Below are 15,902 nucleotides of genomic sequence, written 5' to 3'. Positions count from 1 at the left end.
GAGCGTTTCCGTACCCAGTCACTGTGCTCTCTGAAGGATCGTTTCTGTACCCAGTCACTGTGCTCTCTGAAGGAGTGTTTCTTTACCCAGTCACAATGCTACCCTGAAGGAGTGTTTCTGTTACCAGTCACTGTGCTCCCTGAAGGAGTGTTTCTGTTCCCAGTCACTGTGCTCCCTGAAGGAGTGTTTCTTTACCCTGTCACTGTGCTCCCTGAAGGAGTGTTTCTGCTCCCAGTCACTGTGCTCCCTGAAGGAGTGTTTCTGTTCCCAGTCACTGTGCTCCCTGAAGGAGTGTTTCTGTTCCCAGTTACTGTGCTCCCTGAAGGAGTGTTTCTGTACCCAGTTACTGTGCTCTCTGAAGGAGCGTTTCTTTACCCAGTCACTGTGCTCCCGGAAGGAGCGTTTCCGTACCCAGTCACTGTGCTCTCTGAAGGATCGTTTCTGTACCCAGTCACTGTGCTCTCTGAAGGAGTGTTTCTTTACCCAGTCACAATGCTACCCTGAAGGAGTGTTTCTGTTACCAGTCACTGTGCTCCCTGAAGGAGTGTTTCTGTTCCCAGTCACTGTGCTCCCTGAAGGAGTGTTTCTTTACCCTGTCACTGTGCTCCCTGAAGGAGTGTTTCTGCTCCCAGTCACTGTGCTCCCTGAAGGAGTGTTTCTGTACCCAGTCACTGTGCTCTCTGAAGGAGTGTTTCTGTACCCAGTCACTGTGCTCCCTCAAGGAGTGTTTCTGTACCCAGTCACTGTGCTCCCTGAAGGAGTGTTTCTGTACCCAGTCACTGTGCTCCCTGAAGGAGTGTTTCTGTACCCAGTCACTGTGCTCTGTGAAGGAGTGTTTCTGTACCCAGTCACTGTGCTCTCTGAAAGAGTGTTTCTGTAACCAGTCACTGTGCTCTCTGAAGGAGTGTTTCTGTTCACAGTCACTGTGCTCCCTGAAGGAGTGTTTCTGTTCCCAGTCACTGTGCTCTCTGAAGGAGTGATTTGGTACACAGTCACTGTGCTCCGTGAAGGAGTGTTTCTTTACCCAGTCACTGTGCTCCCTGAAGGAGTGTTTCTGTTACCAGTCACTGTGCTCCCTGAAGGAGTGTTTCTGTACCCAGTCACTGTGTTCCCTGAAGGTGTGTTTCTGCTCCCAGTCACTGTGCTCCCTGAAGGAGTGTTTCTGTTCCCAGTCACTGTGCTCCCTGAAGGAGTGTTTCTGTTCCCAGTTACTGTGCTCCCTGAAGGAGTGTTTCTGTACCCAGTTACTGTGCTCTCTGAAGGAGTGTTTCTGTACCCAGTCACTGTACTCTCGAAAGGAGTGTTTCTGTACCCAGTCACTGTGTTCCCTGAAGGAGTGTTTCTGTACCCAGTCACTGTGTTCCCTGAAGGAGTGTTTCTGTACCCAGTCACTGTGCACCCTGAAGTACTGTTTCTGTACCCAGTCACTGTGCTCTCTGAAGGAGCGTTTCTTTACCCAGTCACTGTACTCTCGAAAGGAGTGTTTCTGTACCCAGTCACTGTGTTCCCTGAAGGACTGTTTGTGTACCCAGTCACTGTGCACTCTGAAGGAATGTTTCTGTACCCAGTCACTGTGCTCTCTGAAGGAGTGTTTGTGTACCCAGTCCCTGTGCTCTCTGAAGGAGTGTTTCTGTTCCACGTCACTGTGATCACTGAAGGAGTGTTTCTGTACCCAGTCACTGTGCTCTCTGAAGGAGTGTTTCTGTACCCAGTCACTGTGCTCTCTGAAGGAATGTTTCTGTACCCAGTCACTGTGGTCTCTGAAGGAGTGTTTCTGTACCCAGTCACTGTGCTCCCGGAAGGAGCGTTTCCGTACCCAGTCACTGTGCTCTCTGAAGGAGTGTTTCTGTACCCAGTCACTGTGCACTCTGAAGGAATGTTTCTGTACCCAGTCACTGTGCTCTCTGAAGGAGTGTTTGTGTACCCAGTCACTGTGCTCTCTGAAGGAGTGTTTCTGTTCCACGTCTCTGTGATCACTGAAGGAGTGTTTCTGTACACAGTCACTGTGCTCTCTGAAGGAGTGTTTCTGTACCCAGTCACTGTGCTCTCTGAAGGAATGTTTCTGTACCCAGTCACTGTGGTCTCTGAAGGAGTGTTTCTGTACCCAGTCACTGTGCTCCCGGAAGGAGCGTTTCCGTACCCAGTTACTGTGCTCTCTGAAGGATCGTTTCTGTACCCAGTCACTGTGCTCTCTGAAGGAGTGTTTCTTTACCCAGTCACAATGCTACCCTGAAGGAGTGTTTCTGTTACCAGTCACTGTGCTCCCTGAAGGAGTGTTTCTGTTCCCAGTCACTGTGCTCCCTGAAGGAGTGTTTCTTTACCCTGTCACTGTGCTCCCTGAAGGAGTGTTTCTGCTCCCAGTCACTGTGCTCCCTGAAGGAGTGTTTCTGTTCCCAGTCACTGTGCTCCCTGAAGGAGTGTTTCTGTTCCCAGTTACTGTGCTCCCTGAAGGAGTGTTTCTGTACCCAGTTACTGTGCTCTCTGAAGGAGTGTTTCTGTACCCAGCCACTGTGCTCTCTGAAGGAGCGTTTCTTTACCCAGTCACTGTACTCTCGAAAGGAGTGTTTCTGTACCCAGTCACTGTGTTCCCTGAAGGAGTGTTTCTGTACCCAGTCACTGTGTTCCCTGAAGGAGAGTTTCTGTACCCAGTCACTGTGCACCCTGAAGTACTGTTTCTGTACCCAGTCACTGTGCTCTCTGAAGGAGCGTTTCTTTACCCAGTCACTGTACTCTCGAAAGGAGTGTTTCTGTACCCAGTCACTGTGCACTCTGAAGGAATGTTTCTGTACCCAGTCACTGTGCTCTCTGAAGGAGTGTTTGTGTACCCAGTCCCTGTGCTCTCTGAAGGAGTGTTTCTGTTCCACGTCACTGTGATCACTGAAGGAGTGTTTCTGTACCCAGTCACTGTGCTCTCTGAAGGAGTGTTTCTGTACCCAGTCACTGTGCTCTCTGAAGGAATGTTTCTGTACCCAGTCACTGTGGTCTCTGAAGGAGTGTTTCTGTACCCAGTCACTGTGCTCCCGGAAGGAGCGTTTCCGTACCCAGTCACTGTGCTCTCTGAAGGAGTGTTTCTGTACCCAGTCACTGTGCACCCTGAAGTACTGTTTCTGTACCCAGTCACTGTGCACTCTGAAGGAATGTTTCTGTACCCAGTCACTGTGCTCACTGAAGGAGTGTTTTTGTACCCAGTCACTGTGCTCTCTGAAGGAGTGTTTCTGTTCCAAGTCACTGTGATCACTGAAGGAGTGTTTCTGTACCCAGTCAATGTGCACTCTGAAGGAGTGTTTCTGTACCCAGTCACTGTGCTCCCTGAAGGAGTGTTTCTGTATCCAGTCACTGTGCTCCCTGAAGGAGTGTTTCTGTACCCAGTCACTGTGCTCCCTGAAGGAGTGTTTCTGTACCCAGTCACTGTGCTCCCTGAAGGAGTGTTTCTGTACACAGTCACTGTGCTCTCTGAAGGAGTGTTTCTGTACCCAGTCACTGTGCTCCCTGAAGGAGTGTTTCTGTACCCAGTCACTGTACTCCCTGAAGGAGTGTTTCTGTACCCAGTCACTGTGCTCTCTGAAGGAGTGTTTCTGTACCCAGTAACTGTGCTCTCTGAAGGAGTGTTTCTGTACCCAGTCACTGTGCTCTCTGAAGGAGTGTTTCTCTACCCAGTCACTGTGCTCCCTGAAGGAGTGTTTCTGTACCCAGTCACTGTGCTCCCTGAAGGAGTATTTTTGTTCCCAGTCACTGTGCTCTCTGAAGGAGTGTTTCTGTACCCAGTCACTGTGCACCCTGAAGTACTGTTTCTGTACCCAGTCACTGTGCTCTCTGAAGGAGCGTTTCTTTACCCAGTCACTGTAGTCTCGAAAGGAGTGTTTCTGTACCCAGTCACTGTGTTCCCTGAAGGACTGTTTCTGTACCCAGTCACTGTGCACTCTGAAGGAATGTTTCTGTACCCAGTCACTGTGCTCACTGAAGGAGTGTTTTTGTACCCAGTCACTGTGCACTCTGAAGGAGTGTTTCTGTTCCAAGTCACTGTGATCACTGAAGGAGTGCTTCTGTACCCAGTCAATGTGCACTCTGAAGGAGTGTTTCTGTACCCAGTCACTGTGCTCCCTGAAGGAGTGTTTCTGTATCCAGTCACTGTGCTCCCTGAAGGAGTGTTTCTGTACCCAGTCACTGTGCTCCCTGAAGGAGTGTTTCTGTACCCAGTCACTGTGCTCCCTGAAGGAGTGTTTCTGTACACAGTCACTGTGCTCTCTGAAGGAGTGTTTCTGTACCCAGTCACTGTGCTCCCTGAAGGAGTGTTTCTGTACCCAGTCACTGTACTCCCTGAAGGAGTGTTTCTGTACCCAGTCACTGTGCTCTCTGAAGGAGTGTTTCTGTACCCAGTCACTGTGCTCCCTGAAGGAGTATTTCAGTACCCAGTCACTGTGCTCTCTGAAGGAGTGTTTCTCTACCCAGTCACTGTGCTCCCTGAAGGAGTGTTTCTGTACCCAGTCACTGTGCTCCCTGAAGGAGTGTTTCTGTATCCAGTCACTGTGCTCCCTGAAGGAGTGTTTCTGTACCCAGTCACTGTGCTCCCTGAAGGAGTGTTTCTGTACCCAGTCACAGTGCTCTCTGAAGGAGTGTTTCTGTACCCAGTCAACGTGCTCTCTGAAGGAGTGTTTCTTTACCCAGTCACAGTGCTACCCTGATGGAGTGTTTCTGTACCCAGTCACTGTGCTCCCTGATGGAGTGTTTCTGTACCCAGTCACTGTGCTCCCTGAAGGATTATTTCTGTACCCAGTCACTGTGCTCTCTGAAGGAGTGTTTCTGTCCCCAGTCACTGTGCTCTCTGAAGGAGTGTTTCAGTACTCACTCACTGTGCTCCCTGGAGGAGTGTTTCTGTACTCAGTCACAGTGCTCTCTGAAGGAGTGTTTCTGTCCCCAGTCACTGTGCTCTCTAAAGGAGTGTTTCAGTACTCACTCACTGTGCTCCCTGGAGGAGTGTTTCTGTACTCATTCACAGTGCTCTCTGAAGGAGTGTTTCTGTACCAAGTCACTGTGCTCTCTGAAGGAGTGTTTCTGTACTCAGTCACTATGCTGCCTGAAGGAGTGTTTCTGTACCCAGTCACTGTGCACTCTGAAGGAATGTTTCTGTACCCAGTCACAGTGCTCTCTGAAGGACTGTTTCTGTACCCAGTCACTGTGCACTCTGAAGGAGTGTTTCTGTACCCAGTCACAGTGCTCTCTGAAGGAGTGTTTCTGTTCCCAGTCACTGTGCTCCCTGAAGGAGTGTTTCTGTACCCAGTCACTGTGCACTCTGAAGGAGTGTTTCTGTACCCAGTCACAGTGCTCTCTGAAGGAGTGTTTCTGTACTCAGTCACTGTGCTCCCTGAAGGAGTGTTTCTGTACCCAGTCACTGTGCACTCTGAAGGAGTGTTTCTGTGCCAAGTCACTGTGAACCCTGAAGGAGTGTTTCTGTACCCAGTCACTGTGTTCTCTGAAGGAGTGTTTCTGTGCCAAGTCACTGTGCACCCTGAAGGAGTGTTTCTGTACCCAGTCACAGTGCTCTCTGAAGGAGTGTTTCTGTACTCAGTCACTGTGCTCCCTGAAGGAGTTTTTCAGTACCCAGTCACTGTACTCCCTGAAGGAGTGTTTCTGTACCCAGTCACTGTGCTCCCTGAAGGAGTGTTTCTGTACCCAGTCACTGTACTCCCTGAAGGAGTATTTTTGTTCCCAGTCACTGTGCTCCCTGAAGGAGTGTTTCTGTACCCAGTCACTGTGCTCCCTGAAGGAGTGTTTCTGTACCCAGTCACTGTGCACTCTGAAGGAGTGTTTCTGTCCCCAGTCACTGTGCTCCCTGAAGGAGTGTTTCCGTACCCAGTCACTGTGATCCCTGAAGGACTCTTTCTGTACCCACTCACAGTGCTCTCTGAAGGAGTGTTTCTGTATCCAGTCACTGTGCTCTCTGAAGCAGTGTTTCGGTACCCAGTCACTGTGCTCCCTGAAGGAGTGTTTCTGTAGCCAGTCACTGTGCTCCCTGAAGGAGTGTTTCTGTACCCAGTCACTGTGCTCTCTGAAGGAGTGTTTCTGTACCCAGTCACTGTGCTCCCTGAAGGAGTGTTTCTGTACCCAGTCACTGTGCTCTCTGAAGGAGTGTTTCTGTCCCCAGTCACTGTACTCCCTGACGAAGTGTTTCTGTACCCAGTCACTGTGCTCCCTGAAGGAGTGTTTCTGTACTCAGTCACTGTGCTCCCTCAAGGAGTTTTTCAGTACCCAGTCACTGTACTCCCTGAAGGAGTGTTTCTGTACCCAGTCACTGTGCTCCCTGAAGGAGTCTTTCTGTACCAAGTCACTGTGCTCCCTGAAGGAGTATTTCTGTACCCAGTCACTGTGCTCGCTGAAGGAGTGTTTCTGTTCCCAGTCACTGTGCTCACTGAAGGAGTGTTTCTGTTCCCAGTCACTGTGCTCCATGAAGGAGTGTTTCTGTACCCAGTCACTGTGCTCCCTGAAGTAGTGTTTCTGTACCCAGTCACTGTGCTCCCTGAAGGAGTGTTTCTGTACCCAGTCACTGTGCACTCTGAAGGAATGTTTCTGTACCCAGTCACTGTGCTCACTGAAGGAGTGTTTTTGTACCCAGTCACTGTGCACTCTGAAGGAGTGTTTCTGTTCCAAGTCACTGTGCTCACTGAAGGAGTGTTTCTGTACCCAGTCACTGTGCTCACTGAAGTAGTGTTTCTGTACCCAGTCACTGTGCTCCCTGAAGGAGTGTTTCTGTACACAGTCACTGTGCTCCCTGAAGGGGTGTTTCTGTATCCAGTCACTGTGCTCCCTGAAGGAGTGTTTCTGTACCCAGGCACTGTGCTCTCTGAAGGAGTGTTTCAGTACTCACTCACTGTGCTCCCTGGAGGAGTGTTTCTGTACTCAGTCACAGTGCTCTCTGAAGGAGTGTTTCTGTCCCCAGTCACTGTGCTCTCTAAAGGAGTGTTTCAGTACTCACTCACTGTGCTCCCTGGAGGAGTGTTTCTGTACTCATTCACAGTGCTCTCTGAAGGAGTGTTTCTGTACCAAGTCACTGTGCTCTCTGAAGGAGTGTTTCTGTACTCAGTCACTATGCTGCCTGAAGGAGTGTTTCTGTACCCAGTCACTGTGCACTCTGAAGGAATGTTTCTGTACCCAGTCACAGTGCTCTCTGAAGGACTGTTTCTGTACCCAGTCACTGTGCACTCTGAAGGAGTGTTTCTGTACCCAGTCACAGTGCTCTCTGAAGGAGTGTTTCTGTTCCCAGTCACTGTGCTCCCTGAAGGAGTGTTTCTGTACCCAGTCACTGTGCACTCTGAAGGAGTGTTTCTGTACCCAGTCACAGTGCTCTCTGAAGGAGTGTTTCTGTACTCAGTCACTGTGCTCCCTGAAGGAGTGTTTCTGTACCCAGTCACTGTGCACTCTGAAGGAGTGTTTCTGTGCCAAGTCACTGTGAACCCTGAAGGAGTGTTTCTGTACCCAGTCACTGTGTTCTCTGAAGGAGTGTTTCTGTCCCCAGTCACTGTGCTCTCTAAAGGAGTGTTTCAGTACTCACTCACTGTGCTCCCTGGAGGAGTGTTTCTGTACTCAGTCACAGTGCTCTCTGAAGGAGTGTTTCTGTCCCCAGTCACTGTGCTCTCTAAAGGAGTGTTTCAGTACTCACTCACTGTGCTCCCTGGAGGAGTGTTTCTGTACTCATTCACAGTGCTCTCTGAAGGAGTGTTTCTGTACCAAGTCACTGTGCTCTCTGAAGGAGTGTTTCTGTACTCAGTCACTATGCTGCCTGAAGGAGTGTTTCTGTACCCAGTCACTGTGCACTCTGAAGGAGTGTTTCTGTACCCAGTCACAGTGCTCTCTGAAGGACTGTTTCTGTACCCAGTCACTGTGCACTCTGAAGGAGTGTTTCTGTACCCAGTCACAGTGCTCTCTGAAGGAGTGTTTCTGTTCCCAGTCACTGTGCTCCCTGAAGGAGTGTTTCTGTACCCAGTCACTGTGCACTCTGAAGGAGTGTTTCTGTACCCAGTCACAGTGCTCTCTGAAGGAGTGTTTCTGTACTCAGTCACTGTGCTCCCTGAAGGAGTGTTTCTGTACCCAGTCACTGTGCACTCTGAAGGAGTGTTTCTGTGCCAAGTCACTGTGAACCCTGAAGGAGTGTTTCTGTACCCAGTCACTGTGTTCTCTGAAGGAGTGTTTCTGTGCCAAGTCACTGTGCACCCTGAAGGAGTGTTTCTGTACCCAGTCACAGTGCTCTCTGAAGGAGTGTTTCTGTACTCAGTCACTGTGCTCCCTGAAGGAGTTTTTCAGTACCCAGTCACTGTACTCCCTGAAGGAGTGTTTCTGTACCCAGTCACTGTGCTCCCTGAAGGAGTGTTTCTGTACCCAGTCACTGTACTCCCTGAAGGAGTATTTTTGTTCCCAGTCACTGTGCTCCCTGAAGGAGTGTTTCTGTACCCAGTCACTGTGCTCCCTGAAGGAGTGTTTCTGTACCCAGTCACTGTGCACTCTGAAGGAGTGTTTCTGTCCCCAGTCACTGTGCTCCCTGAAGGAGTGTTTCCGTACCCAGTCACTGTGATCCCTGAAGGACTCTTTCTGTACCCACTCACAGTGCTCTCTGAAGGAGTGTTTCTGTATCCAGTCACTGTGCTCTCTGAAGCAGTGTTTCGGTACCCAGTCACTGTGCTCCCTGAAGGAGTGTTTCTGTAGCCAGTCACTGTGCTCCCTGAAGGAGTGTTTCTGTACCCAGTCACTGTGCTCTCTGAAGGAGTGTTTCTGTACCCAGTCACTGTGCTCCCTGAAGGAGTGTTTCTGTACCCAGTCACTGTGCTCTCTGAAGGAGTGTTTCTGTCCCCAGTCACTGTACTCCCTGACGAAGTGTTTCTGTACCCAGTCACTGTGCTCCCTGAAGGAGTGTTTCTGTACTCAGTCACTGTGCTCCCTCAAGGAGTTTTTCAGTACCCAGTCACTGTACTCCCTGAAGGAGTGTTTCTGTACCCAGTCACTGTGCTCCCTGAAGGAGTCTTTCTGTACCAAGTCACTGTGCTCCCTGAAGGAGTATTTCTGTACCCAGTCACTGTGCTCGCTGAAGGAGTGTTTCTGTTCCCAGTCACTGTGCTCACTGAAGGAGTGTTTCTGTTCCCAGTCACTGTGCTCCATGAAGGAGTGTTTCTGTACCCAGTCACTGTGCTCCCTGAAGTAGTGTTTCTGTACCCAGTCACTGTGCTCCCTGAAGGAGTGTTTCTGTACCCAGTCACTGTGCACTCTGAAGGAATGTTTCTGTACCCAGTCACTGTGCTCACTGAAGGAGTGTTTTTGTACCCAGTCACTGTGCACTCTGAAGGAGTGTTTCTGTTCCAAGTCACTGTGCTCACTGAAGGAGTGTTTCTGTACCCAGTCACTGTGCTCACTGAAGTAGTGTTTCTGTACCCAGTCACTGTGCTCCCTGAAGGAGTGTTTCTGTACACAGTCACTGTGCTCCCTGAAGGGGTGTTTCTGTATCCAGTCACTGTGCTCCCTGAAGGAGTGTTTCTGTACCCAGGCACTGTGCTCTCTGAAGGAGTGTTTCAGTACTCACTCACTGTGCTCCCTGGAGGAGTGTTTCTGTACTCAGTCACAGTGCTCTCTGAAGGAGTGTTTCTGTCCCCAGTCACTGTGCTCTCTAAAGGAGTGTTTCAGTACTCACTCACTGTGCTCCCTGGAGGAGTGTTTCTGTACTCATTCACAGTGCTCTCTGAAGGAGTGTTTCTGTACCAGGTCACTGTGCTCTCTGAAGGAGTGTTTCTGTACTCAGTCACTATGCTGCCTGAAGGAGTGTTTCTGTACCCAGTCACTGTGCACTCTGAAGGAATGTTTCTGTACCCAGTCACAGTGCTCTCTGAAGGACTGTTTCTGTACCCAGTCACTGTGCACTCTGAAGGAGTGTTTCTGTACCCAGTCACAGTGCTCTCTGAAGGAGTGTTTCTGTTCCCAGTCACTGTGCTCCCTGAAGGAGTGTTTCTGTACCCAGTCACTGTGCACTCTGAAGGAGTGTTTCTGTACCCAGTCACAGTGCTCTCTGAAGGAGTGTTTCTGTACTCAGTCACTGTGCTCCCTGAAGGAGTGTTTCTGTACCCAGTCACTGTGCACTCTGAAGGAGTGTTTCTGTGCCAAGTCACTGTGAACCCTGAAGGAGTGTTTCTGTACCCAGTCACTGTGTTCTCTGAAGGAGTGTTTCTGTGCCAAGTCACTGTGCACCCTGAAGGAGTGTTTCTGTACCCAGTCACAGTGCTCTCTGAAGGAGTGTTTCTGTACTCAGTCACTGTGCTCCCTGAAGGAGTTTTTCAGTACCCAGTCACTGTACTCCCTGAAGGAGTGTTTCTGTACCCAGTCACTGTGCTCCCTGAAGGAGTGTTTCTGTACCCAGTCACTGTACTCCCTGAAGGAGTATTTTTGTTCCCAGTCACTGTGCTCCCTGAAGGAGTGTTTCTGTACCCAGTCACTGTGCTCCCTGAAGGAGTGTTTCTGTACCCAGTCACTGTGCACTCTGAAGGAGTGTTTCTGTCCCCAGTCACTGTGCTCCCTGAAGGAGTGTTTCCGTACCCAGTCACTGTGATCCCTGAAGGACTCTTTCTGTACCCACTCACAGTGCTCTCTGAAGGAGTGTTTCTGTATCCAGTCACTGTGCTCTCTGAAGCAGTGTTTCGGTACCCAGTCACTGTGCTCCCTGAAGGAGTGTTTCTGTAGCCAGTCACTGTGCTCCCTGAAGGAGTGTTTCTGTACCCAGTCACTGTGCTCTCTGAAGGAGTGTTTCTGTACCCAGTCACTGTGCTCCCTGAAGGAGTGTTTCTGTACCCAGTCACTGTGCTCTCTGAAGGAGTGTTTCTGTCCCCAGTCACTGTACTCCCTGACGAAGTGTTTCTGTACCCAGTCACTGTGCTCCCTGAAGGAGTGTTTCTGTACTCAGTCACTGTGCTCCCTCAAGGAGTTTTTCAGTACCCAGTCACTGTACTCCCTGAAGGAGTGTTTCTGTACCCAGTCACTGTGCTCCCTGAAGGAGTCTTTCTGTACCAAGTCACTGTGCTCCCTGAAGGAGTATTTCTGTACCCAGTCACTGTGCTCGCTGAAGGAGTGTTTCTGTTCCCAGTCACTGTGCTCACTGAAGGAGTGTTTCTGTTCCCAGTCACTGTGCTCCATGAAGGAGTGTTTCTGTACCCAGTCACTGTGCTCCCTGAAGTAGTGTTTCTGTACCCAGTCACTGTGCTCCCTGAAGGAGTGTTTCTGTACCCAGTCACTGTGCACTCTGAAGGAATGTTTCTGTACCCAGTCACTGTGCTCACTGAAGGAGTGTTTTTGTACCCAGTCACTGTGCACTCTGAAGGAGTGTTTCTGTTCCAAGTCACTGTGCTCACTGAAGGAGTGTTTCTGTACCCAGTCACTGTGCTCACTGAAGTAGTGTTTCTGTACCCAGTCACTGTGCTCCCTGAAGGAGTGTTTCTGTACACAGTCACTGTGCTCCCTGAAGGGGTGTTTTTGTATCCAGTCACTGTGCTCCCTGAAGGAGTGTTTCTGTACCCAGGCACTGTGCTCCCTGAAGGAGTGTTTCTGTACCAGTCACTGTGCTCCCTGAAGGGGTGTTTCTGTATCCAGTCACTGTGCTCTCAGAAGGAGTGTTTCTGTACCGAGTCACTATACTCCCTGAAGTACTGTTTCTGTACCCAGTCACTGTGCTCACTGAAGGAGTGTTTCTGTACCCAGTCACTGTGCTCCCTGAAGGAGTGTTTCTGTACACAGTCACTGTGCTCCCTGAAGGGGTGTTTCTATATCCAGTCACTGTGCTCCCTGAAGGAGTGTTTCTGTACCCAGTCACTGTGCTCCCTGAAGGAGGGTTTCTGTACCCAGTCACTGTGCTCTCTGAAGGAGTGTTTCTGTCCCCAGTCACTGTGCTCCCTGAAGGAGTGTTTCTGTACCCAGTCACTGTGCTCTCTGAAGGAGTGTTTCTGTCCCCAGTCACTGTACTCGCTGACGAAGTGTTTCTGTACCCAGTCACTGTGCTCCCTGAAGGAGTGTTTCTGTACTCAGTCACTGTGCTCCCTCAAGGAGTTTTTCAGTACCCAGTCACTGTACTCCCTGAAGGAGTGTTTCTGTACCCAGTCACTGTGCTCCCTGAAGGAGTGTTTCTGTACCAAGTCACTGTGCTCCCTGAAGGAGTATTTCTGTACCCAGTCACTGTGCTCGCTGAAGGAGTGTTTCTGTTCCCAGTCACTGTGCTCACTGAAGGAGTGTTTCTGTTCCCAGTCACTGTGCTCCATGAAGGAGTGTTTCTGTACCCAGTCACTGTGCTCCCTGAAGTAGTGTTTCTGTACCCAGTCACTGTGCTCCCTGAAGGAGTGTTTCTGTACCCAGTCACTGTGCACTCTGAAGGAATGTTTCTGTACCCAGTCACTGTGCTCACTGAAGGAGTGTTTTTGTACCCAGTCACTGTGCACTCTGAAGGAGTGTTTCTGTTCCAAGTCACTGTGCTCACTGAAGGAGTGTTTCTGTACCCAGTCACTGTGCTCACTGAAGGAGTGTTTCTGTACCCAGTCACTGTGCTCCCTGAAGGAGTGTTTCTGTACACAGTCACTGTGCTCCCTGAAGGAGAGTTTCTGTACCCAGTCACTGTGATCTCTGAAGGAGTGTTTCTGTACACAGTCACTGTGCTCCCTGAAGGAGAGTTTCTGTACCCAGTCACTGTGCTCCCTGAAGGAGTGTTTCTGTACACAGTCACTGTGCTCCCTGAAGGGGTGTTTCTGTATCCAGTCACTGTGCTCTCAGAAGGAGTGTTTCTGTACCGAGTCACTATACTCCCTGAAGTACTGTTTCTGTACCCAGTCACTGTGCTCTCTGAAGGAGTGTTTCTTTACCCAGTCACTGTACTCTCGAAAGGAGTGTTTCTGTACCCAGTCACTGTGTTCCCTGTAGGACTGTTTCTCTCCCCAGTCACTGTGCACTCTGAAGGAATGTTTCTGTACCCAGTCACTGTGCTCACTGAAGGAGTGTTTTTGTACCCAGTCACTGTGCTCTCTGAAGGAGTGTTTCTGTTCCAAGTCACTGTGCTCCCTGAAGGAGTGTTTCTGTATCCAGTCACTGTGCTCCCTGATGGAGTGTTTCTGTACCCAGTCACTGTGCTCTCTGAAGGAGTGTTTCTGTACCCAGTCACTGTGCTCTCTGAAGGAGTGTTTCTGTATCCAGTCACTGTGCTCCCTGATGGAGTGTTTCTGTATCCAGTCACTGTGCTCCCTGATGGAGTGTTTCAGTACCCAGTCACTGTGCTCCCTGATGGAGTGTTTCTGTACCCAGTCACTATACTCCCTGAAGGAGTGTTTCCGTACCCAGTCATTGTGCTCACTGAAGGAGTGTTTCTGTACCCAGTCACTGTGCTCACTGAAGGAGTGTTTCTGTACCAAGTCACTGTGCTCCCTGAAGGGGTGTTTCTGTATCCAGTCACTGTGCTCCCTGATGGAGTGTTTCTGTACCCAGTCTCTGTGCTCCCTGAAGGAGTGTTTCTGTACCCAGTCACTGTGCTCTCTGAAGGAGTGTTTCTGTATCCAGTCACTATACTCCCTGAAGGAGTGTTTCCGTACCCAGTCACTGTGCTCACTGAAGGAGTGTTTCTGTACCCAGTCACTGTGCTCACTGAAGGAGTGTTTCTGTACCAAGTCACTGTGCTCCCTGAAGGAGTGTTTCTGTACACAGTCACTGTGCTCCCTGAAGGAGTGTTTCTGTATCCAGTCACTCTGCTCTCTGAAGGAGTGTTTCTGTACCCAGTCACTGTGCTCCCTGAAGGAGTGTTTCTGTACCAGTCACTGTGCTCCCTGAAGGGGTGTTTCTGTATCCAGTCACTGTGCTCTCAGAAGGAGTGTTTCTGTACCGAGTCACTATACTCCCTGAAGTACTGTTTCTGTACTCAGTCACTGTGCTCCCTCAAGGAGTGTTTCTGTACCCAGTCACTGTGCTCCCTGAAGGAGTCTTTCTGTACCAAGTCACTGTGCTCCCTGAAGGAGTATTTCTGTACCCAGTCACTGTGCTCGCTGAAGGAGTGTTTCTGTTCCCAGTCACTGTGCTCACTGAAGGAGTGTTTCTGTTCCCAGTCACTGTGCTCCATGAAGGAGTGTTTCTGTACCCAGTCACTGTGCTCCCTGAAGTAGTGTTTCTGTACCCAGTCACTGTGCTCCCTGAAGGAGTGTTTCTGTACCCAGTCACTGTGCACTCTGAAGGAATGTTTCTGTACCCAGTCACTGTGCTCACTGAAGGAGTGTTTTTGTACCCAGTCACTGTGCACTCTGAAGGAGTGTTTCTGTTCCAAGTCACTGTGCTCACTGAAGGAGTGTTTCTGTACCCAGTCACTGTGCTCACTGAAGTAGTGTTTCTGTACCCAGTCACTGTGCTCCCTGAAGGAGTGTTTCTGTACACAGTCACTGTGCTCCCTGAAGGGGTGTTTCTGTATCCAGTCACTGTGCTCCCTGAAGGAGTGTTTCTGTACCCAGGCACTGTGCTCTCTGAAGGAGTGTTTCAGTACTCACTCACTGTGCTCCCTGGAGGAGTGTTTCTGTACTCAGTCACAGTGCTCTCTGAAGGAGTGTTTCTGTCCCCAGTCACTGTGCTCTCTAAAGGAGTGTTTCAGTACTCACTCACTGTGCTCCCTGGAGGAGTGTTTCTGTACTCATTCACAGTGCTCTCTGAAGGAGTGTTTCTGTACCAAGTCACTGTGCTCTCTGAAGGAGTGTTTCTGTACTCAGTCACTATGCTGCCTGAAGGAGTGTTTCTGTACCCAGTCACTGTGCACTCTGAAGGAATGTTTCTGTACCCAGTCACAGTGCTCTCTGAAGGACTGTTTCTGTACCCAGTCACTGTGCACTCTGAAGGAGTGTTTCTGTACCCAGTCACAGTGCTCTCTGAAGGAGTGTTTCTGTTCCCAGTCACTGTGCTCCCTGAAGGAGTGTTTCTGTACCCAGTCACTGTGCACTCTGAAGGAGTGTTTCTGTACCCAGTCACAGTGCTCTCTGAAGGAGTGTTTCTGTACTCAGTCACTGTGCTCCCTGAAGGAGTGTTTCTGTACCCAGTCACTGTGCACTCTGAAGGAGTGTTTCTGTGCCAAGTCACTGTGAACCCTGAAGGAGTGTTTCTGTACCCAGTCACTGTGTTCTCTGAAGGAGTGTTTCTGTGCCAAGTCACTGTGCACCCTGAAGGAGTGTTTCTGTACCCAGTCACAGTGCTCTCTGAAGGAGTGTTTCTGTACTCAGTCACTGTGCTCCCTGAAGGAGTTTTTCAGTACCCAGTCACTGTACTCCCTGAAGGAGTGTTTCTGTACCCAGTCACTGTGCTCCCTGAAGGAGTGTTTCTGTACCCAGTCACTGTACTCCCTGAAGGAGTATTTTTGTTCCCAGTCACTGTGCTCCCTGAAGGAGTGTTTCTGTACCCAGTCACTGTGCTCCCTGAAGGAGTGTTTCTGTACCCAGTCACTGTGCACTCTGAAGGAGTGTTTCTGTCCCCAGTCACTGTGCTCCCTGAAGGAGTGTTTCCGTACCCAGTCACTGTGATCCCTGAAGGACTCTTTCTGTACCCACTCACAGTGCTCTCTGAAGGAGTGTTTCTGTATCCAGTCACTGTGCTCTCTGAAGCAGTGTTTCGGTACCCAGTCACTGTGCTCCCTGAAGGAGTGTTTCTGTAGCCAGTCACTGTGCTCCCTGAAGGAGTGTTTCTGTACCCAGTCACTGTGCTCTCTGAAGGAGTGTTTCTGTACCCAGTCACTGTGCTCCCTGAAGGAGTGTTTCTGTACCCAGTCACTGTGCTCTCTGAAGGAGTGTTTCTGTCCCCAGTCACTGTACTCCCTGACGAAGTGTTTCTGTACCCAGTCACTGTGCTCCCTGAAGGAGTGTTTCTGTACTCAGTCACTG

The sequence above is a fragment of the Chiloscyllium plagiosum genome, unplaced genomic scaffold (genome assembly GCF_037043375.1).
Source record: "Chiloscyllium plagiosum isolate Xiang-an unplaced genomic scaffold, Cpla_swu_hap1 HiC_scaffold_35, whole genome shotgun sequence".
Taxonomy (NCBI): Eukaryota; Metazoa; Chordata; class Chondrichthyes; order Orectolobiformes; family Hemiscylliidae; genus Chiloscyllium; species Chiloscyllium plagiosum.
This window is presented reverse-complemented; position numbering follows the sequence as displayed.